Source organism: Trichomycterus rosablanca, chromosome 4 (assembly GCF_030014385.1).
Source record: "Trichomycterus rosablanca isolate fTriRos1 chromosome 4, fTriRos1.hap1, whole genome shotgun sequence".
In the NCBI taxonomy this organism is placed as follows: domain Eukaryota; kingdom Metazoa; phylum Chordata; class Actinopteri; order Siluriformes; family Trichomycteridae; genus Trichomycterus; species Trichomycterus rosablanca.
In genome coordinates this window covers 5517727-5545343 of record NC_085991.1, presented here as the reverse complement: position 1 = coordinate 5545343, position 27617 = coordinate 5517727, and the positions used below count along the sequence as shown (strand labels likewise).

The 27617-nt window shown below is 40.9% G+C and overlaps 1 protein-coding gene across 3 annotated transcripts in view; it reads left to right on the top strand.

Annotated features, from left to right (window-relative positions):
- The first annotated feature begins 4519 nt into the window (after positions 1-4519).
- The window catches only part of fam49ba (family with sequence similarity 49 member Ba), a 41856-nt gene continuing 18758 nt past the window's right edge, over positions 4520-27617 (top strand). The window contains exon 1 of one of the 3 annotated variants that reach the window (XM_062993863.1): positions 4520-4768. The gene's annotated coding sequence lies outside the window, so the exon portion shown is untranslated. Of the gene's footprint in view, positions 4769-22914; positions 23002-23568; positions 23635-27617 lie in introns of those variants that run through there. The other 2 variants (XM_062993866.1, XM_062993865.1) reach the window with 2 other exon arrangements.

Here is a 27617-nt window from a genome sequence, read left to right as displayed (position 1 = left end):
GAAGGTCATATCAGTTCCAGCTTGACTGTACCTCGAGGTTCAGGATGACATGGTTGGTGTAGAGTGGGTAGAACTCCACTTGACCTCAACAACAGACAATAGACAGCAACAGCAATTAAGAGCCAGGTCTTCTTGTTTAATGTCAGTACCTGAAAAATTAGCATTTTGACTGGGCACAAATTCCCACAGACATATTCCAATGTGTCCAGTGTCCACATACTTCTGGAGCATAAAGTGTTATGATCATGGAGAACGTTTACATTTTTGGCATTTACCAGCGACTTACAGTTCTGCAACAGCATACAGTCTGAGCAATTGAGGGTTAAGGGCCTTACTCAAGGGCTCAACAGCCTAGCATGGTGGGGCTTGAACCAGCAATCTTTTAATTACTAGTCTAGTACCTTAACCACTAGGCCACAACATTCTCAAATTGAGATGAGACGTGAGAATTGCTTCCAGGGTGGCACAAATTCCACCTGCTGTTCCAACATCCATTTGTCAATTACGTTCTTAATGGCAACAGTACTAGAAATTACTCTACCTTTTGGCGGCACAGCTGGTGGTGTTAGTACCATACAACTCCAGCAACCAGGATTCATTACCTACTTAATTCAGAGTCTCTGGTGTAAATGAGTCAACGATAGACTCCCTTAGACTCCAAAAACGAGATTAAGGTGCATTAGACACTCCCAGTTTCCCTTATCATAAAGAAGTAAGTATATGTACTAGTGTGTTGGATGTAATGGGTTAGCGCCATGTTGCGGGTACTGATTCGTCGCCGTGAGCTTGATCGGAATAATGCAGTTATTAAAATAATGAACGATTAAATAATGTACATTTCCTGTTCACTTTACAGGTACATAAACAATGAATACACACATTTTACATGAGGTTCTTTTTTTATTTGATTACATTCTATGCATGGTTTACTGGACAGTGTTTTAGTTCATATAGCTTAAATTCTCAAATACGGAACAGTGTACTTGTCCCATGGTTTTAGGGTTTTGGATCCCTAAAAAAGCCATGAATAAAGCCCATCATCACCTCCTCTACACTTGTAGATTGACCACCATTGGTAGGTCAGCATATATTTGGGATGATCTGTTTGCTTTCTACGATACCTGTGGAACTGTGGTCTTTTGTTCGTATGTTATGTACGCTTGGATTTATTTGAATATGATTTTAGGAGAAGAGCGACAAGTGACGGGTAGAAAACCAGATCCGAATGAGCTTCACGCCACCTCCTGACCTTTCCTCAACCGGGAAGACTTGAGTTTATTAATGTATTTTGGCGTATTTAGCAAACGCCTCCTTTACTAACTTGCTGTTGATAGTATTTGCCGTTGATAGGGCTGCAGTGTGTCAGTATGTAAAGGGATGGTATCCCTTTAAGTGTATATGAAGTAAAAGAATATTTCTTAATTTTAGGATGTTACAGAGGCATTAGCTGTGACCTGTGGGGTGCAGAGACCAGATTCAGCACAAGCAAAAACAACAACGCTACTTAACGCTAAGTAACTAAACCTAAACAATACCTGTGGAACCGAATACCTGTATCATACACTCACAGTGAGCCTGTTGTTGGACCAAAATTGTGATTTTATGGCAGACAGGACCCACTATCTTGTATCTGAAAGCAGATAAAAGAACTGGATCGGATCCTCATGTTATCAATATTAAGGATGAATTTTGCCACTCATTCCTTGTTGATTTTTCGTCTGTGTTTTGCTGCACTGTAAGTTTAGTCTGGAAAAAAAAACACTCCACTATCGATTATCATTTATAAATAAATATTTTATGTTGAAGCGAAACAGTTCCTTGTCGTCAGTGTGTGTATCTTAAGTTAATGTGTTTTAAATTTTTGAGCAGTGGATTGAATTTTGTGAAAGAATGTGTTACTTCAGCTGGAAACTGGGCCATTCATGTTTACTGCACTGAATACTGGACTACAAAGACTTAAACTGTAAAAACAAAAGTATTGGGACACTTCTATTTTTTTAATTAATGTGTTTTAGCCACATTGATTGCTAACAGGTGTAAACATTCAGTTATAATATATGAAGGAAATAATATGCTTCCAAGTTCCAACTTTGCAGCAACAGTTTAAGGAAGGTTCTTTTCCATTCGGGCAACACGGTGGCTAAGTGGGTAGCACTGTCGCCTCACAGCAAGAAGGTCCTGGGTTCGATCCCCAGGTGGGGCGCTCCGGGTCCTTTCTGTGTGGAGTTTGCATGTTCTCCCCGTGTCTGCGTGGGTTTACTCCGGGTGCTCCGGGCCAGTGATAGCTCAGTGGTTAGGGTACTGGACTAGTAAACACAAGGTTGCCGGTTCAAGCCCCGCCACCACCAAGTTGCCACTGTTGGGTCCCTGAGCAAGGCCCTTAACCCTCAATTGCTCATTGTGTTCAGCTCATTGTGTAAGTCGCTTTGGATAAAAGCGTCTGCTAAATGCTGAAAATGTAAATGTAATGTAAATGCTCCGGTTTCCTCCCACAGTCCAAAGACGTGCAAGTGAGGTGAATTGGAGATACTAAATTGTCCATGACTGTGTTCGATATAACCTTGTGAACTGATGAATCTTGTGTAATGAGTAACTACCGTTCCTGTCATGAATGTAACCAAAGTGTAAAACATGACGTTAAAATCCTAATAAACAAACAAACAAACAAAATCTTTTCCATTCCAGCATGACTGTACCCATATGGACCTAAAAAGCTCTTGGTTTAAAGAAACTCCAGGCTGAACAGCTTTGGAATGAACTGGAACAACGGTTGAGGCTTTCCTGACCGACATCAGTGCTCAGCCATTTGGGGAAATGGATGTCCAACAAGCTCATGGTCATGTGTCCAAATACTTCTGGCCAAAAACATGGTGGTGGTGGAGGGGGGTATACTGTATGGTATATTGTATACTGTAAAAATACAGTATGAAAGCATGAATGTGCATCCCTGAGGCTGTAGTTGAAATTAAAGCGTAAAAGCGATTTCTGGGCGCCATTCTGAGTGGTGATCCAAACGAACCGAATGACCCCGTTTGGTATCGAATTCGGGATTCAGAGGAACCGAGTCGCAGCCAATTAATAAACGCAGGTTAATATCATTCGAACGCCGTTCAATGAATCAAATAGTGTGGAAGTGTCAAAAGGGAGCTTTTTTTTGGCCAAAAACATGTCATACAGCATAAAAGCGTGAATATGCGTCCCTGAAGCTGTAGTTTAAATTACATTGAACAGTGAACCGAATGCCTCGGTTCGGTATTGAATTCAAAGAACCGAGTCGCGGCTAATCAATGCATGCAGGTTAATATCAGTTGAAGGCAGTTTAATGAGTCGAGTCGTGTGCAAGTGTCAAAAAGGTAGCGGTGTATGCTAATGTCGCTACACTTCTGAACAGGCACCAATTCCCACAGACATACTTTTGGCCAAAAACATGTTATACAGCATAAAAGCGTGAATATGCGTCCCTGAAGCTGTAGTTGAAATTATAGTGAACAGTGAACCGAATGCCTCGGTTCGGTATCGAATTCGAAGAACCCAGTCGCGGCTAATTAAGCTCATGGTCATGTGTCCAAATACTTTTGGCCAAAAACATGGTGGTGGTGGAGGGGGGTATACTGTATGGTATATTGTATACTGTTTTATACTGTAAAAATACAGTATGAAAGCATGAATGTGCATCCCTGAGGCTGTAGTTGAAATTAAAGCGTAAAAGCGATTTCTGGGCGCCATTCTGAGTGGTGATCCAAACGAACCGAATGACCCCGTTTGGTATCGAATTCGGGATTCAGAGGAACCGAGTCGCAGCCAATTAATAAACGCAGGTTAATATCATTCGAACGCCGTTCAATGAATCAAATAGTGTAGTTGAAATTACATTGAACAGTGAACCGAATGCCTCGGTTCGGTATCGAATTCAAAGAACCGAGTCGCGGCTAATCAATGGATGCAGGTTAATATCAGTTGAAGGCAGTTTAATGAGTCGAGTCGTGTGCAAGTGTCAAAAAGGTAGCGGTGTATGCTAATGTCGCTACACTTCTGAACAGGCACCAATTCCCACAGACATACTTTTGGCCAAAAACATGTTATACAGCATAAAAGCGTGAATATGCGTCCCTGAAGCCGTAGTTGAAATGATAGTGAACAGTGAACCGAATGCCTCGGTTCGGTATCGAATTCGAAGAACCGAGTCGCGGCTAATCGATGCATGCACGTTAATATCAGTTGAAGGCAAAAAGGGAGCGGTGTATGATGAGAAAGGTGTTCAAATAATTTTGGCCAAAACATGTTGTGGTGGTGGTGTGTGCGGGTGGTCAAATACAGTATAAAAGCGTGAATATGAGTCCCTGAAGCTTTAGTCGAAATAAAAACATACAGACAATCAGTGAATGGTGAGCCAAACGAACCGAATGTCTCGGTTCGGTATCGAATTCTTAATTTGGAGGAACCGAGTCGCGGCTAATCAATGCACGCAGGTTATGATTCGAGTCGTGTTCAAGTGTCAAAGAGGGAGCGGTGTATGCTAATAGCGCTACACTTCCTCTCTCTAAATCAATGCCTTTTATAGGCAGGGCTGCCTTTTACAGCCGCTGTGTTGTCAGTCAGTCAGTGAACAACCTGTGGTTCTTACACATAATAACTATAGCCTACAGCGCTTCTGCTCCAGCAACCCGGAACATGGACTCTCAGCTTCTCTCTGCACCATGAGCTGCTGTGTTTAACACACTGCCTGCACCCTTTATCTCCAAAAAGTGACTTTTACTCAAATTGAAAGGTAGGACATGTTTATAGTTTGTGGGTTCGTTTTTTGTAGTGAATTAGATCGACTTGAGAGGCTGTTTTGCTGTACAGGTATGAAAGTGTTTTACATACCAACCGTTCATTACGCAAAACTGTTTGTGCCGTTTCCTTTTGTTTTTAATCTCTGCTGTTTACTTTTTATTTAAATTAAAACTAATACAGTGCATATATGTGTAGAAACGTTCATCGGTAGGTGTTTATTTATCTGTAGTTGTATTTATTGCTGTAAATTATTGGTGCGTATTGACGCTTATGAGATTCTGAATCATCTGACTCAGTATTTGAGGTTTTGCGCATTTCTGACAACATTTAGCACACTATAGGTTCACTACACATTTCCAAGCATGATGCACATGTCAGAAACTGGTGAAACGTATAAAGATGCAAATAAAAGCTGCAATATGTCAGCAAGAGGAGAAGCGATCATATAAAATGGTCGGAAACTTCCTCTCTGAAGGCGCAATTGTGCCACTTCCTGATTTAGTTTGATGCAAAATCCACTTGTGTGCGAGTGCAAACAAGAAGTGGGTTTAAACCCGGTCTAATCATTCTTTCATTTGTTCTGAACACTTGGCTGAATCAGGGTCGCAGTGGGCCCTTGGCGCAGCCCTTGGCGCAGGGCAGCAGTAGACCTACACCCTGGACCGGGTGCTGGTCCGTCGCAGGACATCACACATTCACTTAAAAGCTCTTCAGATCAGCCAATCCACCTTCTGTATGTTCAACCCCTACATCTCAGTGGAGGTCCTGACATGAAGACCAGGAAGAACATGCAGCACTTGTCACAGACAGTGAGTAGTGGAGGCAAGGATGGATCAGGTTCTTAGGAACATTGTTGTTGTGCAGCTCTGCCAGCTGCACCCACTGTGTATAACGTTTGTTTCAACAGCTTAATGTTGCACAAAATAATTACAGTTTACCTCCAAGCTGTGGCGGTTTGTTTTAGTGCATGAGTTCATTTTAAGCTGCCACTTTATCCTGATCTGGGTAGCAGTAGCAACTGTGCAGGGCAGTTGTACCAGGGGACCTTCAAGTCAAGTCAACTTTATTTTTAAAGCACATTTAAAGACTACAAGAGCCAACCAAAGTGCTGTACAATATAAAAATCAGGCAGTAAAATCATAAAAAGTAGCAGTAAAGAATAACAAAGGACAGTAAAATTTAAAATAATGAATAAAAATACAGAAACAATAGGAAAAAGTTTGAGATGTACCCTGGACATAAGAAGAAGTTCTTTAAAACTTATTAAGGGCAATGAAAAGCCTGAGAGTATAAGTGTGTTTTTAAATTAGACTTAAAAACATCGATTGTGGATGACATCCTAATAAAAACAGGCAGGCTATTCCACAGTTTTGGGGCAACAACGGAAAAAGCTCCGTCACCTTTTGACTTAAGTCTAGATTTAGGAATGTATAGCAGCAACTGATTGGAGGATCTTAAAACTCGTGAGGTTGAGTATGGGCGCAGGAGCTCAGAGATGTACGTTGGAGAATTGCCATTTAGGACTTTAAAAGAAGAAGAAGAAGATATACTTTATTTGTCACATATACATATACAGGTGTACAGTACAATGAAATTCTTTCTTCGCATATCCCAGCTTGTTTGGAAGCTGGGGTCAGAGCGCAGGGTCTTGCTCAAGGACCCAACAGTGGCTGCATAGCAGAGCCTGGATTTGAACCCCCAATCTTCCGGTTGATAGCCCAAAGCTCTACCCACTAGGCTACCACTGTCCCTAAACTATCAGTAAGACCTTGAACTCAATCCTGTATTTAACGGGCAGCCAGTGTAGGGAGGCCAGCACAGGCGAGATCAACTCCCTTTTTTTGGTTCCAGTTAAAAGCCTAGCAGCTGCATCTAGAACCTTAGTGCCTACACTGATTAGGCCACTACAATCTATATTGGGCTGCTTATATGAATACTTATATAAAAGGACATGCATTACTCTTCTCATCATGCTTTACCCTTTTTCTTACAGCCAGCCCTGCTGGCCCGGAAAAAAATTTATTTTGGTATGTTATTGCAATTTCTTTAAAAGTCATATATTAAAAGTATGTTTTGTATGAGGGGATCATAACACTTCTCATGCAGTTTGGAGTCGACAGACCAATTACTGGCACAGCCGTCTATTATGCTAGCCTACAACCTATTGGCCAGCTGGGTGTCTACTCAGACATGATTGGCTGACGGTGGCCGAAGTCCTGCGATAGATTGAGAAGATATAGAAGATATCCTTTATTTGTCATATATACATATACAGATGTACAGTACAATGAAATTCTTTCTTCGCATATCCCAGCTGGTATTGGAAGCTGGGGTCAGAGCGCAGGGTCAGCCAACTTACGGCGCCCCTGGAGCAGACAGGGTTAAGGGCCTTGCTCAAGGACCCAACAGTGGCTACATAGCAGAGCCTGGATTTGAACCGCCAATCTTCCGGTTGATAGCCCAAAGCTCTACCCACTAGGCTACCACAGGCCCAATTGCACCCATTGTTTTCAATGAATCTGGACCTGCCGTTACCCTGACCAGGATAAATGAGGATGCAAAGTGCATCAAAGATTCAACAACACTGGATCAGTATCGGATTTGGGACATATCAGCCATATAAACATACAGTAGATGCCAGTAGATGGCCTATATGCCAGTAAGCACATCACTATTACACCTTTACATTTTTGCCTTACCTTTTTCCAAATACGTAACCTTGTTACTTTAGGGATGATGTATTTGAACCACTATTGGAATCAGTTGATATTTAGAGATTTGATTTCCAAATCCAACTCAAAATGGGATAAAGATTTTCCCTCATAAACAACACTGGATTCCAGACTTTTTCTGCTGTAGATAAGAATATTTATTATTCTTATCTACACATGAATTTACATGATTGTTTTATATATGGAGATAATATTTTATTTTTCTTATTTTTTTACACATGTACATGCCATCCATCCATCCATCCATCCAGCCATATTATATATTATCTATACACAATACTTATCTATACAAAACTGCAACTTCGTATTGAATAAAACAACATAGTGCCATCACCTTTACAGTGGAATTATTACAGATAACATGCATTATATATCTTTAACTTGTCCATATTATGCTAGCAGAGCTCAAACATGCCTCATTCATTTGTTTTACTGACCACCCCCACCCCAACTGCAATAGCTATTACATAATACACACTTTTCACTCAGTATATAAATTGAGATATTGTTTGTGATATTGTCTAAACACGGGTGACAAAGCTGGTTGCGACTTGAGGGTTTTAAGGTACTTAGTTTTACTCCCCACTTCCTGTCACCATGTCAGTGTGATATTAGTCTGGCAGGTTTATTTCTGAGATCATTCTTGTCCTGTATTCACATGCAGGATCGGTATCCTTGGTATACTCTCAAATTGTCTCAGTTTCTCAATTTTCATTTAGTTATTTATTTTTTGAAGCATTGAGGCCGGATCGTAAAACAGCAACAATAAGAGGTACGCTTCAATCCACATCGTACACATGAGGTAGCAGCTCACGTCTGGAATATCAGTCCAACAGATCCTTTGTGGTCAGCTAGTAGACTAGTTATCTAGAAGACATGCTTTGAACTTGCTGTTGAGGTTGACTTGTGTCGGCAGGTATGTTCTCTGAACCAGGCTTTGTGATCACTGATTGATGGAGGAGATAACAATGCAGACCGAGAGCAGAATTTAAAAGGCAAATGTGTCCAGCATGTGTGTGTGTGTGTGTCTTCCTGTTTTTTTAAATTTTTTTAGTTTCACTAATATGAGCTTGCAGAATAAAAACAGTAAGAAACACGGCAGTGCGTTCATGTAAGCTTCACTGGAAGCCGTGATGGAAAGATAGATGGACTACCATGAATCTGCCGTGCAGAATGCAAATGGGATATTCGGTTATTCGATAATCCCTGATGGCTGTGGCCTCTTTCAGCAGGATGATGCGCCCTGCCACAAAGCAAAAATGCTTCAGGAACGGTTTGAGGAGCACAACAACCAGTTTGACGTGTTGACTTGGCCTCCAAATTCCCCAGATGTCAATCCAATCGAGCATCTGTGGGACGTGCTGGACAAACAAGTCCCATCCATGGGGGCGGCACGGTGGCTAAGTGGGTAGCACTGTCGCCTCACAGCAAGAAGGTCCTGGGTTCGATCCCCAGGTGGGGCGGTCCGGGTCCTTTCTGTGTGGAGTTTGCATGTTCTCCCCGTGTCCGCGTGGGTTTCCTCCGGCTGCTCCGGTTTCCTTCCACAGTCCAAAGACACAATTGTCCATGACTGTGTTCGATATAACCTTGTGTGAACTGATGAACCTTGTGTAATGAGTAACTACCGTTCCTGTCATGAATGTAACCAAAGTGTAAAACATGACGTTAAAATCCTAATAAACAAACAAACCCATCCATGGAGGCCCCACCTCACAACTTAGAGGAGTTAAAAGACCTGCTGCTGACCTCTTGGTGGCAGATACCACAGCACACCTTCAGGGGTCTAGTGGAGTCCATGCCTCGACGGGTCAGGGCTGTTTTGGCAGCAAAAAGGGACCAACACAATATTAGGAAGATCATAGGCAAGGCAAGGCAAGTTTATTTGTATAGCACCTTTCATACACAGTGGCAATTCAAAGTGCTTTACATAAGGAAAAAAGAAAAATTAAAAGCATTAAAACATTTCTGAGATGTAGAACCTCAGAAAGGTTTCTTGCAAACATTTAGTTACATAGTCATAATGTTATGCCTGATCGGTGTATATTATTATAATTTTAGCAGATTTGTATCCTTGGACTGTTACTTAAACCAGAGTAGGAGATGTTTACTGTGGAAGCTCTTCTGGATAAGGGCGTCTTCTGAAAGCTGTAAGTGTAAATGACGCATCAGCAGTAAAACCCTGAGACGAGTTTTCAGTTTGACTCAGGACTCGACGGGTCTGTAGAGAAGGAAATCATTATTTCACACACTGATGTGAATTTTTAGACAGTGTGGTTTCACAACCCGTTTCTTTAATTACACCGACGCTCATCTGCACTCGCTGCTCTGCTGTCAGATCTCTCGCCTAAATGTTAAACAATACAGAATACTGAATCCTGAGTCGTCTGTGCTGAATAACTGGCAGAGAGGCTGTTTTTATCTGATGTTTGTTTGTTGTTTTGTTTGAGTTTATGTGTTGATTTGATGTGGGCGTGTCTGTATGAGGTGTGAGGGCGGAGATCGTTGTTTACTGTTCACTCTGTAACACTCCTCTGTTTACTGATCAGAAACTGCAGCTGAAGCTTTACTGCTGGATTCATCCGTTCATTCATTTATCTATCCATCAGTTCATCCGTTCATTCATTCATCCATTCATTCATTCATTCATTCATTCATCAGTTCATCCATCCCTCAGTTCATCCATTTATTTATTTATTGCTTCATTAATTTATTCATTCATTCGTTTATTGATTCATTAATTTATTCATTTATTGATTTGTTCATTCATCCATCAGTTCATCCATTCATTCATTCATCAGTTTATCCATTTATTCATCCATTCATTCATTCATCAGTTCATCTATTCCTTCATTCATTCATTTATCCATCAGTTCATTCATTCATCCATTCATTCGTTCATCCATCCATCAGTTCATTCATTCATCCATTAGTTTATTCATTCATTCATCAGTCCATTCATTAATTCATCCATCTCTCCATCAGTTCATTCATTCATCCATTAGTTCATTCATTCATTTATCAGTCCATTCATTAATTCATCCATCCATCCATCAGTTTATTCATTCATCCATTAGTTTATTCATTTATTTATCAGTCCTTTCATTTATTCATCCATCCATCAGTCCATTCATTCATTCATCCATCCATCAGTTCGTTCATTCTTTCATTCATCCATCCATCCATCAGTTCGTTCATTCTTTCATTCATCCATCCATCCATCAGTTTGTTCATTCTTTCATTCATCCATTAGTTCATTCATTCATTCATCAGTTCATTCATTCATCCATCCATCAGTCCATTCATTCATTCATTCATCCATCCATCCATCAGTTCGTTCATTCTTTCATTCATCCATCCATCCATCAGTTTGTTCATTTTTTCATTCATCCATTAGTTCATTCATTTATTTATCAGTTCATTCATCCATCCATTCATTCACCCATCCATCAGTCCATTCATTCATTCATTTATCAGTTCATTCATTCATTCATCCATCCATCTATTCATCCATCCATCCATCCATTCATCCATCAGTTCATCTGTTCATTCATCAGTTCATCCATTCATTCATTAGTCCATTCATTCATCTATCAGTTCATCCATTCATTCATTAATCCATCAGTTCATCCCTTCATTTATCAGTTCATCCGTTCATTCATTCATTCATCCATCAGTTCATCCATTCATTCATCCATTTATTCATTTATTTGTTTATTTATTGATTCATTTATTTATGCATTAACTGATTCATTTATTTATTTATTTATTAATGTATTTATTTTTTGATTAATTCATTCATTCATTTTTCTCATTTTGTCTCTCATAGTTGAAGTGTACCTATGATGAAAATTACAGACCTCTCTCATCTTTCTAAGTAGGAGAACTTGCACAATCAGTGGCTGACTAAATACTTTTTGACCCCACTGTATTTATTGATTCATTCAATTATTCATTCATTGGCTCATTCATTCATTTATTTTTTTATTGACTCATTTATTTATTCATTTATTTATTCATTCATTCATTGTCTGTTTTATCACAGCTTCATCCTGATCAGGGTCATGGTGGGTCTGATTCATTGGGCAAATAGCAGGAAACACCCCACACAGGTCACCAGTCCTTCACAGGGCATCGCAGGTCCAATTAGCTCATGGTCAGGTGTCCAAATACTTTTGGTCATATCATGTTCTGCCACTGCAGTTACATCCGCCTTACTGATACTTTATCCAGTTTCTACACTTTGATGATGAGCGGTAAAGTACACTAGCTCACTACCGCTGAGATCTGGGGATCCAGGGTTCGAATCTCAGCAGTGCTATCGGCCAGTCGGGCATATGCATGGACATGATTGGCTAACGTCCAATTAGTGGTGGGTTATACAGCAAAACAATATGTATATTCCTGATTAAAGATGTGAATGATTCTTTAATTATTATTAAAATTTAAATGTGTGTAAATAGAAAAGATTAATAGTGTCTGCAGTAAAACCCATGATCCCTGACATCAGTGCACATGCAGGACCGCCTGTACCAGCATGTTTGTACAAGCCCGACAGCCAGTGTGTTCCTGCATGTTCTCTTTTTTGTAATGCTTAGTTTTCCAGCTGTTTCTCTGATTTAAAATGCAGATGTTGGGTCAGAACCAGCCAGAGGTGTGTACCCTTATTCCACTGCACTTTGGGCTTCAGGAATACATTTATTTACCATTTGATATTTGTGTATTTAACATAGTTTTACAATTATAATCAATTTCTAATTAAAATGTAGAACAATACACTATACTGTATGGCCAAAAGTATTCGGACACCTGACCATGAGCTTGTAGGATATCCTATTTTAAAAACAAATGGTATTAAACTAGAGTGACGTCTGTGTGATCTTTTCTGCTAGAATCTGCGAGAAGGCTTCTCACAAGACTTTGAATTATGTCTGTGGGAATTTGTGACCCTTCAGTCAAAATTGTATTTGTATGGCCGGGCCTCAATTGATGTTCCGGTTCATTCCAAAGCTTTTTATTTTTCATTAGGGCTGAGGTCAGGGCTCTGTGCAGGACACTGGAGTTTTTTTTATTTAAGTCGAGCTTTTCTTGACTGTGCACAGGGGCAACGTCATGCTGGAACAGGAAAGGGTCTTCCCTAAATTGTTCCTGCAAATTGGGAAGCATAACATTTCCTTAATTCTAATTCCTATATAATGTAATTCCTTAAATTTAAAAAACTCCAGTGTCCTGCACAGAGCCCTGACCTCAGCCCTAATGAAAAAAAAAAAGCTTTGGAATGAACCGGAACATCAACTGAGGCCAAGCCATACAAATGCTGTTTTGACTGAAGGGGCACAAATTCCCACAGACATAATTCAAAGTCTTGTGAGAAGCCTTCTCAGAAGAGTGTCTGTTATTCTAGCTGAAAAGATCACACAGACGTCACTCTAGTTTAATACCATGTGTTTTTTTCAAAATGGAATATCCTACAAGTTCATGGTCAGGTGTCCAAATACTTTTGTCCATATAATGTATACACAAAGTACTTTGTGATCTAACACCCCAATTGTTCCTCATTTCCATAAAATGCTCTTTGATTCATGCTGATATTGGGACTGTATTAAGCAGGTTATGGTTGTTAAATGATATACTCATATTTAGGCTTTTGTACCTGGCACTTATTCCCCTATTTCATATTAGCTTATTTAATGGTAGGCTTGTCGTTTCAGCTTTACTCAGCCTGTTTGCTCACTGTTGAGAAAGGGAAAGTGGAAAACCACTCACACTAAAACCCCACAGTGGGCCACGGCCTGTGATTCAGAATCACTGCGGTGTAACAACAGGTCACCGCAAATCTGTGGGATGATTCACATACAGGTCTATGGTTAAATCAGTTTTAACCTGAGTTAATTATAAAGTAAAGAAAATAATTATGAAATTGCACAAAATAATAATAATAATAATACATTTTATTTATATAGCGCTTTTCAAGATACTCAAAGACGCTTTACATAAGACAAATAATCAAAACAAATACATACACCATACAAATCATAGTACAAAATCAAAATAGTACATCAACATCAAGAATAATTAAGATAAAAACAAAGAGAGCAGCATAAGACAGTTCATTAAAAATTAGCTAAATTATGAGAGAGAACAACAAATATAGAACAATTTCTTAAAATTAGACAGAAACAGGACAGATTCACATGCAATCAGGAAACTAAAAACTTTACAAGTTTTAGGATCTAGGACTTCACATTTCTGTCGTGATCTAAGTATAAAAACTATTAAAAAGAATAGCAAAAATAAAAGCATTTATTTCGTGGTGTTACAAGTTAAATGCCATTTTGAATAGATGAGTTTTGAGAAGTGACTTGAATTTGGACAGGTCAGGACAATCTCGTAGGTGTTTGGGGAGAGCATTCCATAAAGATGGAGCAGCTATGGAAAAGGCCCTGTCACCCCAGGTCCGGTGCTTGGTCCTAGAGGGTATGGACAGTAGGTTAGCCTCAGAAGAGCGAAGGCTACGGGAGGGAATGTGCTGATGGAGCAGGTCGGTGAGGTAGGATGGGGCCTGATTATGGAGAGCTTTGTGAGTGAATAGAAGAATTTTGAATTGAATGCGTTGAGCAACGGGAAGCCAATGAAGTTTTTGGAGAACAGGTGTAATATGATCACGGGAGCGAGTATGAGTAAGGAGGCGAGCAGCTGAATTCTGGATATACTGAAGTTTTTTTAGGATTTTGTTAGATGTACCATAAAGGATGCTATTGATTGAAATGAAATAAAATGATGATATTGATGATGATGATGATGATGATGATTGATGATGATGATGATTGATGATGATTGATGATGATGATTGATGATGATGATGATGATGATGATGATGATGATGATGATGATAATAATAAGATTAATAATAATGTAATAATAATAGTGGTGATAATAATAATGATGATGATGATAATAATAAGATTAATAATAATGTAATAATAATAGTGGTGATAATAATAATGATAATAATAATAATGACCATAAATAATGTAATGTTAATGGTAATAAAAATAATAATAACAATTATAATATAATAACTAGGGATGCATCAATACCATTTTTTCCCAATCGAGTACAAGTACAAGTACATGTATTTTTGTACTTGCCGATACCGATACCTATTTAGAATACCGTTTTTTTTTTACACAAAAACACACGTGAGAAGTGACGAGAAGTTTAATGATACCACGTCCAAAAATGCACGTCAACAAGTAGCGAGTGATCAAAGCGTTTGTGCGCTGACGTGATGAAATCAAGGAGGAAAAATAAATGAATCTGAGTGGATTTGGCAACACGAATAGCATGGATTGTTCTGTAGTGAGTTGGAGGTTAATAAATATGTTTGCAATGTTGGTGTTTTGTTGTTATGTTTTGTAGAGAACGATCAGGTCAGAAATACTGTAAAACGTGTGTGTGTGCTGGTGTATTCTGATATGAACTATATTATCCCCCTGTCCCACCTGTTTACACTCCTCTCCTGCGTTTCCCCTCACACCGTATCCTGCGTTCTCATTGGCTGTTCGACATGTCACTCATTCCCAGTTGCACATCTGAGATCAGATATCTGACGTGCTAGAAAACTCGAGCGCTCGGCGAGCCGGTCGGATCGAGTTGTTGGATAGTTCACACTTAGCGATCGAGAGCCGAGTTTTGATCGCCGAGCGAACGCCGAGTTGCTCCCGAGCCGGCAGATCTAGCGCCGACCAGTCGCCGAGCGAAAATCAGGGCAAGAATCGTGTAGTGTGAACCAGGCATAACACAGCAACGTGCACTAGGCTCACGGTATCGGATGTTTAGTATCGGAGCCTCGTTTGCGAGTACGAGTACAAGTTATTGAGCGCGGTATCGGGCAAATACCCGATACCAGTATCGGTACTCATGCATCTCTAATAATAACAATATAATAATAATAATAATAATAATAATACTGCACTGTTGAGATTCAAACTAAGGTCGAACCCAAGCTTGCTTTTTAGTTGCATTACTTGCAAGTCTTGCTGATATGAAACTCAGTGATGTTGTTTTTTTCATGATCTGCTTTACAGTCTGAGCTAAAACAGACAAACCTGAACACACAATATCACCATTCGGCCGTTTTCATTCACCCACACAGAGCACAAAATGAAAGGTTTCAGTACAAGGTGTGTATAAAAGCAGACTCGAGACGGTCACTAGAAACCTCCAGCACTGACAGATTTAGACTGACCTGCAGTCAAGTGTGTCTTGTTTGGAACTTTCTTAAACAATGACTAACATGGACCAGAGCAAAAGAACAACTGTTCCACTCATGTGAATAAACAGTGTAAATGTGTTGGAGCTTCAGGTGGAGGTTTTCAGGCCTTCATACTGTTGATATCAACTCACTCACTCAACAGGAGCTGATGGTTCTAACTGGATATTCTATTGGACTGTTGACTTTATAACAGTTCATTATAATTAATAATAATATGTTTTATCTGTTTGGCCTAGGATGTAACGATGCACCACAAGACAGTTAAAAATCAATTCACATGTGTAACGATTTAAATCGGTTTACATGCATAATGAATCGATATTCACTTTATTCAGCAGAGAGCACTGATGCTATTCACCTTGCCTGGTTGACGTCACTACAGGGTTGCCAGGTTCTGAATTTTCCAGCCAAATTTATTTATGTGAGGATACTTCCTTTATTTGTATTTTTAATTTATTTATTTAATGTGGGATTTATTTCATTTTAGTTTTTTTACACAATCAGGGAAATGTGCAGCGTTGTTTTGCATAGTTTGTACCTACCTCAGAAATGAAAGGACATTCATTATTTAGATAAATAAAAGATAAGCACAAATAGAGTATTTTATTTTATAATTTTTTAAAAGAGAAATAATAAAAGGAAACTGTCATCATTTGTCCTTAATTTAATTTTGTTTAAAAAATCGGGGGGAAAAAGTATCGTGAACCCAGTATCATGAATCGCATCACCTCGTGGGTAGAGTGTATCGTTACATCCCTAGTTTGGCCTGTAGTTAAAGGTTTGGACCCATCATCATAAACAATATTAAGTCTTCACTCCTGTTGAATGAACTAAACTTGGCCCTTCAGGTCAGCAGTTCTCAACCTTCTTTTCCTCTTAGACCCCTTGTGTTCAAAATACATTTCTGGAACCCCCTTGAATCGGGATCTTTCGTAGTAGCCGTCTGTTGACCTTTGCACTTTTGTTGTTGGTAAATTAAATATAATATTAAATATATACAGGCGGTTTCACATGGATTTATATGACATTACAAGAAATATTGATTTTCCTGTAATATCACGTGTGATTCTTTTTATTGTTATTATTATTATTTATTTATCTATTTTTTTACTCTCAAATAAATGCAACTGGACCCCCCTCTAGGCTCCCGGCCTCCGGTTAAGAACAACTAGTTTAAGCTGCCTTGTGGGGAGCAGCTGCACTAACATATTCAGTCCACCAGGTGGCAGCCAAATCCCACTAAACCCTGTTGTTGAACGAAATAAGCGCCACATCTTCCCTGTGTCAGAGGTTCCACTATTCCTGGGATTAGATGCTTCTCCTTTTGTCAAGGTCAGACAGAATTACAAGAGGTTATGAGCTTATGTTAGATGGTCTTCATACTGAATGTAGTCATTATTATTAATATTCTAATAATAAAGTAGTCTTTTATTTAAGTTATACACTATATGCGCCTTTGCAAACTACGCTACATAGACATTATTGAAAATAATTATTGAATACATGTGCACAGAGCAAGCTCTATAAAGACATGAAGAAAAGCTCGATTTAAATGAAAGAAACTCCAGTAGCCTGAACAGAATAAATGAACAGGAACATTAGTTAAGGCCCAGCCATTTAAATTTGGGCCCAAATTCCCACAGACATACTTTAAAGTCTTGTGATAAGCCTTCTCATAGGAGTAACTGTTGTTCTAGCTGGAATGATCACTTGGAGGTCAGTCTATTTTAATATCATTTGTGTTTGAAATGGGATGTCCAACAGCTCCTGACTGGGTGTCCAAATACTTTTGGCCATATAATAAAAGTCCAGTCGAGTGAAATTACCAAAGATGGATGACAGTTGAGTACTGGACACGTCTTAAGGCTAATTAAAGCAACCAGGATGCACCTGACCACAATAAAAATGGATTCTTTACAGGGACAGTAGCAAATGTAATCAGAGACATTACTAGCACTTGGGTGGAGTCGCTCTCTCTCACTCTCACATACTCTCTCATACGCTCTCTCACTCTCTCTCTCTCTCTGTGGGAGTGACTCACTGCTGAGCCCAGAAGCTTCTAGACGAAGCCCCGTCACCACAACTGGTCAGCATTGCCCCACCCCCACCCCACCCCCATTATACTGTTATTGTATTTTTGTTTTGGGGGGGGGGGGGGGGGGGGGGGTATAATTTTGGCACGTGGATACACACAGTCACTATGCGCCACAGCAGGGCTGATGTGGCGGACTGAGCCACACAGCCGGTCATTTACAGAAGGGGGTGTGATTTATGGGAAGTGATGCTCAGGGAGGGAAGATGGGCATCAGAGAGAACCTAACAGTGCTGAATCATGATGACTTTACTGAAGCCGGAGAGAGGAGTGTAATGTTTTCAAACCGGAGTGCAAGAGTAATGTAATACAGGGCTGTGAAAAAGTATTTACCCCCTCCTAATAATGGATTTCTTCTATTAGTTGCTAACTTGTCACATTTAAATGCTTTAGATTATCCAGCAAACTTGAATCTAAGACACAAGAAAAGACAAAATGCAGCTTTTAAATCATCATTCCAGTTATTAAGACAGACAGACAGACAGACAGACAGACAGACAGACAGACAGATAGACAGACAGACATAAAGATAGAGATAGAAAGATAGATAGATAGATAGATTGACAGACAGACATAAAGATAGACAGACAGATAGGTGGATAGATAGATAAATAAAATCAAATCAAGGTTTATTTGTCACATACATGGTCATACACAGTACAACTGGCAGTGAAATGCTTTAGTGACTGCTCCGCCACAGTAATTACAAAACTACAAAATAGTTAAAAAATATATTATACAACAAAATATAAAAAGTTTTTAAAAGTAAGAGTTTAGGACATTAGAAAAATTAACAATATAATTAAAAAGAGCAATTTAAAGTAAGCAATTTAAAGCAATTTAAAGTAAAATACCATGACAGACCCTGGTAATGACACACCCCCATACCATGACAGACCCTGGTACTGACACGCCCCATACCATATCAGACCCTGGTACTGACACGCCCCCATACCATGACAGACCCTGGTACTGACACACCCCATACCATGACAGACCCTGGTACTGACACACCCCCATACCATGACAGACCCTGGTACTGACCAGGGTATAGATAGACAGACAGACAGACATACATAAACATAGACAGACAGACATAAAGATAGACAGATAGATAGATAGATAGACAGATAGATAGACAAACAGACACACATTAAGATAGACAGATATAGATAGATACATTTACATTTTCAGCATTTAGCAGACGCTTTTATCCAAAGCTTACACAATGAGCAGAACACGATGAGCAATTGAGGGTTAAGGGCCTTGCTCAGGGACCCAACAGTGGCAACTTGGTGGTGGCGGGGCTTGAACCGGCAACCTTCTGTTTACTAGTCCAGTACCTTAACCACTGAGCTATCACTGGCCCTAATAAACAATAGACAGAAGGATAAATAGATAGACAGACAGACAGACAGACAGATAAATATATAGATAGACAGACATGAACAAAAATAGACAGATAGACAGACAGACATAAAGATAGACAGATAGACAGGCAGACAGATAGGTGGATAGATAGATAATAGACAGACATACATAAACATAGATAGACAGACATACATAAAGATAGACAGATAGACAGATAGACAGATAGATAGATAGACAGATAGATAGATAGATAGATAGACAGACAGATAGATAGATAGACAGATAGATAGATAGATAGATAGATAGATAGATAGATAGATAGATAGATAGATAGATAGACATTAAGATAGACAGATATACAGGTCCTACTCAAAAAATTAGCATATTGTGATAAAGTTCATTATTTTCCATAATGTAATGATAAAAATTAAACTTTCATATATTTTAGATTCATTGCACACCAACTGAAATATTTCAGGTCTTTTATTGTTTTAATACTGATGATTTTGGCATACAGCTCATGAAAACCCAAAATTCCTATCTCAAAAAATTAGCATATTTCATCCGACCAATAAAAGAAAAGTGTTTTTAATACAAAAAAAGTCAACCTTCAAATAATTATGTTCAGTTATGCACTCAATACTTGGTCGGGAATCCTTTTGCAGAAATGACTGCTTCAATGCGGCGTGGCATGGAGGCAATCAGCCTGTGGCACTGCTGAGGTGTTATGGAGGCCCAGGATGCTTCGATAGCGGCCTTAAGCTCATCCAGAGTGTTGGGTCTTGTGTCTCTCAACTTTCTCTTCACAATATCCCACAGATTCTCTATGGGGTTCAGGTCAGGAGAGTTGGCAGGCCAATTGAGCACAGTAATACCATGGTCAGTAAACCATTCACCAGTGGTTTTGGCACTGTGAGCAGGTGCCAGGTCGTGCTGAAAAATGAAATCTTCATCTCCATAAAGCTTTTCAGCAGATGGAAGCATGAAGTGCTCCAAAATCTCCTGATAGCTAGCTGCATTGACCCTGCCCTTGATAAAACACAGTGGACCAACACCAGCAGCTGACATGGCACCCCAGACCATCACTGACTGTGGGTACTTGACACTGGACTTCAGGCATTTTGGCATTTCCTTCTCCCCAGTCTTCCTCCAGACTCTGGCACCTTGATTTCCGAAAACAGTACTTTGGACCACTGAGCAACAGTCCAGTGCTGCTGTTTCTGGTTCAAAAGTGGCTTGACCTGGGGAATGCGGCACCTGTAGCCCATTTCCTGCACACGCCTGTGCACGGTGGCTCTGGATGTTTCTACTCCAGACTCAGTCCACTGCTTCCGCAGGTCCCCCAAGGTCTGGAATCGGCCCTTCTCCACAATCTTCCTCAGGGTCCGGTCACCTCTTCTCGTTGTGCAGCGTTTTCTGCCACACTTTTTCCTTCCCACAGACTTCCCACTGAGGTGCCTTGATACAGCACTCTGGGAACAGCCTATTCGTTCAGAAATGTCTTTCTGTGTCTTACCCTCTTGCTTGAGGGTGTCAATGATGGCCTTCTGGACAGCAGTCAGGTCGGCAGTCTTACCCATGATTGCAGTTTTGAGTAATGAACCAGGCTGGGAGTTTTTAAAAGCCTCAGGAATCTTTTGCAGGTGTTTAGAGTTAATTCGTTGATTCAGATGATTAGGTTAATAGCTCGTTTAGAGAACCTTTTCATGATATGCTAATTTTTGGAGATAGGAATTTTGGGTTTTCATGAGCTGTATGCCAAAATCATCAGTATTAAAACAATAAAAGACCTGAAATATTTCAGTTGGTGTGCAATGAATCTAAAATATATGAAAGTTTAATTTTTATCATTACATTATGGAAAATAATGAACTTTATCACAATATGCTAATTTTTTGAGAAGGACCTGTAGATTAGATAAACAGATAGATAGATATACAGACAAACAGACAGATAGGTAGATAGATAGATAGACAGACAGACAGACAGACAGATACATAGATAGATAGACAGACAGAGTCGAGGGATAATGAGGATCAGGATGTGACTCTACACAAAGCTGATCCGCATATGAACTCGCCTCGTGCAGGTGAAAAGATACAGTCAGCTACTGCACACGTGTCGGAGGGGGCGTGTGTCAGTCTTGCTCTCCTCAATCCATTTAACGATGTGAAACGTGTAAGTGTGTCGTGTGCAATACAATTTTTCACAGCACTGTATATGCTCACAGTGAGGGCTAGATGGGACATTCGTAGCCCAGTCAATAGAGCCTTGGACTGTCAATTGAAAGGTTGAGAGTTTGAATCCCAGCTCTGCTATGCAGCCACTGTTGAGCCCTTGAGCAAGACCTTTAACCCTCTCAGCTCCAGGAGAGCCACACACTGCCTGACCCCGCACTCTGACTCCAGCTTCCAAATCAAGCTGAGATATGCTGAAAAAGAAACTTGTACTGTGCACGTGTATCTGTATATATGACGAATAAAGGCGTTTTATTCTATAGATGATATGATTACTGAAATGTGTCTGCAGCGTTTATACTGCTGTACTACGTCCTCTGCTGTACAGGACTGTACAGAACTCCGAACCCGACTGACCCCAAATAATACAACACATGAACCGTTTACTTTAAATAACACGCTGACGTCCATTTTAATCTCTACTAACAATGCGTCTACAAGACTTTGAGCTTGAACTCCAGCAGTGGGGTCATCTTGGTCAGCAGCTTCCGTCTTGTCCATTTTTAAACAGCTGCTTTCTTGTTTTCCAGATGTTGAGTGAGGTGAGGTGAAAGGGCTCGTTTCTCTGGCCGTGCAAAATTTGTTGTTATTATTATAGTTTATTATTATTGTTTATTAGGATTTTAACGTCATGTTTTACACTTTGGTTACATTCATGACAGAAACGGTAGTTATTCGCCACGCAAGATTCATCAGTTCACAAGTTTAATGTCAAACAGTCATGGACGATTTAGTATCTTTAATTCACCTCACTTGCATGTCTTTGGACTGTGGGAGGAAACCGGAGCTCCCACAGGAAACCCACACAGACACGGGGAGAACATGCAAACCCCACACAGAAAGCCGGACCGCTCCACATGGAAATCGAACCCAGGACCTTCTCGCGTTACCCACCAAGCGACTGCGTGGGCCGACTAAGAATGAGCTGGATAGACATCAGGATGTGGATTGTATTATTAGGGGCTAGGAAGTAACAAGTGACACGAGACTGAGGGCATCGAGAGAACTGACTCATGTGTGCAGCCAACCATCACAAAGTGATGATGCCGGAGTTGCTTTATACATATGTGTATAAGTGTGTGTATATAGAAATGTGTGTAAGTATAAGAGTGTGTGTGTATATATAAATGTAAATATATATATATGTGTGTGTGTGTGTGTGTGTGTGTGTGTGTGTGTGTGTGTGTGTGTGTGTGTGTGTGTGTGTGTGTATATGTGTGCGCACTGTGTGTTGTACTCTTTGTCGGCCCCTCCTCGGTACACTATTACTCGATCATTCCAAGCACTGCAATTACACTTACGTAGTAATAACATGGTCATGTGTGTTTTATTGTTGTACAGGTGCATCAGGTGCATTAGTGTTGTTGGGAGCAGCTTTATATTGGGATCAGAAAGTGTCCACTAATAAAAGACGCACTGCGCATGAAAAAGGAAACTAGCTCTCATCTCTAACTGTCCACCCACAACCAGTGCTAACAGCGTGTGTGTTCCTAATAAAAAGGCCTGTTACGGGTTAAGGTACTGGACTATTAATCATTAGGTTGCCAGTTCAAGCCCCACCATTGCCAAGTTGTCACTGGCCCTCAATTAACCCTGCTTGATGTGTATTCTGTCATAAAAGTCGTTTAGGATAAAAGCGGAGCAGTTGGGGTACAGTCAGTACTTGTATACCCACAAAGTTTCTTTTGTATGGTTGTTGTACCTTAGAAAATCATAACATGTTGCATGAACCTAATAGGCATACCTAATAAAGTGCTCTGTAAGGGCTTTGATTGTTATATTTAGTTTGATTGTTTATAAGGTTGTTTTTTCTGCCTGACCGGTCGATAGCACCGCTGGGGATTCAAACCCTAAATCCCAGCAGTAGTGGTCTAACACAATGTACCGCTGCACCACCCGAGTGCTACATACTGTATATAACACTGTATCATAAAATGCTCGTCCTGTAAGGCCTCTCTAAATTCATTCATACACCTACTCCCACCCTGGGGTCATTCAGAGTAACCAATCTACCCTCTGCATGGAGGACTGAACCCAGCTCTGCAGGATCCTGATGCTGTGCTGTATTTTCCATCCAGCTGTGGTCAGAAATGCGGCAGCTGCCCTGCCTGTAACACACTGCAGTGTGGCGCCACGTGCGACTGAATCTGGGTCAGAAATGCTGTCGCGTCGCCACCGCCGTCGCCTACTTTCTCACTGCAGCATCTCAGCACTGCAGAGCCCCGCCCCACTTTGCTTCAGTCTGTCGGCTTCCGCCCAGCCCCCCTTCCCCGGTGTGTGTGCGCAGTGGGTGGATCGGGAGGGGCGGGTCTGCGCTCCCCGCCGGCTCAGCTGTAGTAGTAGTTGTAGTAGTAGTAAAGGGCACGTGGGGACACACGCCTACATCATTTACTCCTACGCTACATGGGCAGAAGTATTAGGACGCCCCTTCTAATTATTCATTCGCTGATTAATGTGTAAGGAAATTATATGCTTCTAATTTGCAGCAACAGTTTAGGGAAGGACCTTTCCTGTTTCCTGCATGAAGAAAAGCTCAGTTTAAAGAAACTCCTGAGTCCTGACCTCCGCCTCACTGAGTGATAGCTCGGTGGTTAAAGTACAGGTTGCCATTGCTGGGCCCCTGAGCAAGGCCCTTAATCCTTAATTGCTTAAACTGTATTCAGACCCAACTGTAAATCACTTAGAATAAAAACATCTGCTAAATGATACATATGTAAATGTAAATGAATGAAAATCAGTTAACTTACTTTTTTGACCAACATCAGTGCCCAGCTATACGAATGCTGCCATAGTTTGACTAAATGGGCACAAATTCCCACAGACATACTTCAAAGTCCTGTGAGAAGCCTTCTCAGAGGAGCGACTGTTGACGTTCTATCTCATTTAATTTTAATACCTTTTGTTTTTTTGTTTTTTTAACACAGGTTCACTAGATCATTAATAATATTAGGACAGCAACAGTTTAGGGAAGGTTCTTTCCTGTTTCCTGCATGAACAAAAGCTCAGTTTAAAGAAACTCCAGTGTCCTGCACAGAGCCCTGACCTCAGCCCCACTGAGGACTAGTAATTATGAGGTAGCCAGTTCAAGCCCCACCATCACCAAGTTGCCATTGTTGGGCCCCTGAGCAAGGCCCTTAACCCTTAATTGTATAAATTGCAGTCAGTAATAAGTGTAAGTCGCTTTGGATAAAAGCGTCTGCTAAATAAAGGCTTTCTTGACCAACATCAGTGCCCAGCCTTACAAATGCTGCCGTAGTTTAAGTGATTGTGCACAAATTCCCACAGACATACTTCAAAGTATTTAAAGTGAGAAGTCTTTTCATACGAGCAGCTGTTGATATTCTCACTCAATTTTAACTCATTTTTAAAACAAGCTCACGATCAGGCGTCCAAATACTTTTGGCCATATAGTGCATTTCACTTCTGGTGGTAAATGCAAACATCCTGCATCATGCATTTATTCAGAGGATATAAATCCTGCCTGATGAAGGTATATTGACCATGAGTGGTGTATAAAGCAGCACGCAAAATTTTGTACATTCAGGTTTTTCCTGCTCATATAAACTAATAATGCAAAAATGTGCCATTAATAAAAGTGCTCGCCTGGCGTTTTTACTCCAGCGCATTTATCAGAATGAGGAGAGTTGATATCGCTACAGAAACCGTATTTCTGGCAACCCGTTTGCATATATTTCATTATTGGTACTTTGCCAGATTACACGGCCTGAACCGAACTCATGGATCAGCTATTTATACCGAGCGGCTAATCTCTCCTCTCCCGCCGCACCTATCGGCTCCTCCCGGCATGTTTGGTATCCAGATCCCTTTTTGGCTCCCATGGAAACAGCAGAATAGTTTCAGCCAATGGGAGAACAGGGTGGATGGGTTGTAGTCAGATGATCTGGATTCAGTCAGCGCCTTTACCCACCTCTCCCCACACACACACACACACACTTTCCCAAACGAAGCAAGAGAGCAGGAGAGGGGGGTGCTGGGGGATCTGGTTGACTGACACACACACACACACACACCTTTCGGTGTAGGTCAATTGCACAGTATCCCCCCCCGTTTGTTTAAAGGGAATTGAAGCGGCTCTTCTGTCTCCTGTACACCAGATCTAAGAACTGAAAATGATATTTTGGATTAAAAAGAGCCATAAATAAATGACCTACAGGTTTATGTTTGATTATTTAATTCTAATCTGACCTAAATGACTGAATCTCTGTTATTCAAAGGCAGAAGTTTGATTTAATTGCGGCACATTTCATGTCTCCCCTCTCTTTTTCACCTGATTCAGTCGTGTCCAACGGTCCTGTGGAGAGAGGGCTGAGGCTGTCCTGCATCCCCTCCGACCCTTGTGCATCTGCCGATCACTTCTTTTCACCTGCCAGGGGCGGGGTCTCAGAGCAGAAAGCCACACACTGCCATCCGTGATCAGTCCCTCCCCTTGTGACAACAGTACCACATGGTTTGCAGCTATCAGCTGCCTGGGCGCCTGCACAGATACACGATTGGCTGTGTGTCTGTGCAGGCACCCGGCCCACTGATAGCAATTTTACCTCTGCGCCAACCGAGCGCCCTTGCTAATACTTTTTTCCTCCCAATCTTTAGCGTGTCCAATTTTTACCCAATTGCATTACACTTCCTCTCTACTGGTGCTGACCCCTGCCCCGTTGAAGAGCGCAAACTAATACACACCCCCTCCGACACGTGCGCAGTAGCCGACTGCATCTTTTCACCTGCACGAGGCGAGTTCATCTGTGGATCAGCTTTGTGTATGCAGAGCCACACCCTGATCAGCATTATTCCTCGACTCTGCGCAGACACCATCAATCAGCCAGCAGAGGTCGTAATTGCATCAGCTATCCGGTTCCCTCCCTGTATGAAAAACAGCCAATCGTTGTTCATGTAGCTGCCCAGCCCAGCCGGATGGCAGAGCTGAGATTCGAACCGTTGAGTTTGAAATGTCAGTAAACCTTTTTAACTGACTCTAGAGTGTCATTTTTACACACAACATTTGATTGGGCAACACATCGTTCTCATTAAGCTTAATGGCATAAGTGTTTTTGGAGGAAAGGGTAATCACGTTTGTGGATTAGCATTAGTTAAACGGCATTGTGGGTAATCGAGAAATTGACTTCTTTCAAAGACTTTTTTTGGTTTTTTATCTTTGATCAGAAAGTAAATCATGGACGTCATTGGCTGTTACATAATTCTGTGGAGAATCGATTGGCCCGATGCGAAGTTTTTGGATTTCGAGGTCGTCCCGTTTCCACAGACCGTTCTCTCTAATTGGTGGGTAGAGTGAGCTAATTCATATCATGAGCTGCTCGATACCCTCCCTGCTTTTCGGGAAATATTTCTCCTCTAGTTCCAGCCTGAGGACCGCCCCAGGGATTATAAACACTGATTTTTTTTTATCAGGAAAAGGTCACGGTTTCCTGAAACGCACGAAACGAAGAGATGCTGAAGAGAGTCAGAGTAAATAGAAGTATTGAGACTCTCCTTTTAATTATCAAATTCATGTGTTTCAGGTGTAATTAAACACTAATGTATAGAATGATATGCTTCTGACTATGCATCAGCAGTTTAGAGAAGCCCATTTCCTGCCCCTGTGCATATAGCAAGCTCTATAAGGACATGACTAAGGTCCTACCTGATTCTCGGCCGTAACACTTGTGTCACGGACCGTCCTACGGCAATTCAGTTAGCAACTGCTTAGTCAAAATGTCCAAGATGTTGAAGTCTAACGCAGCTGAAAACACTCTGGTAACTGAGCACTGACCTCAGCCTTGCTGAACAGCTTTGGAATGAACCGGAACATCAATCAAGGCCCAGCCTTACAAATCCTACTTTGCCTGAAAGGGCACAAATTCCCACAGAAGCCTTTTTAGAAGAGCGGCTGTTGTTCTAGCTGAAAAGATTTGTTTTTGACATGGGATTCCAACGTGCTGCTTATGGTCAGGTGTCCGAATACTTTTGGTCGTATAGTGTATGCTTAGCTGGTGTGTGTCCGTGTGTGTGAGAATGTTTGTCACACTTGTGGTGTGTGTGTGTGTGTGTATGCGTGCTTCCTCTGCAGGGGACAGCAATTAGTCAAACCTACAATATCACACCAGACACATGAGCAGTAA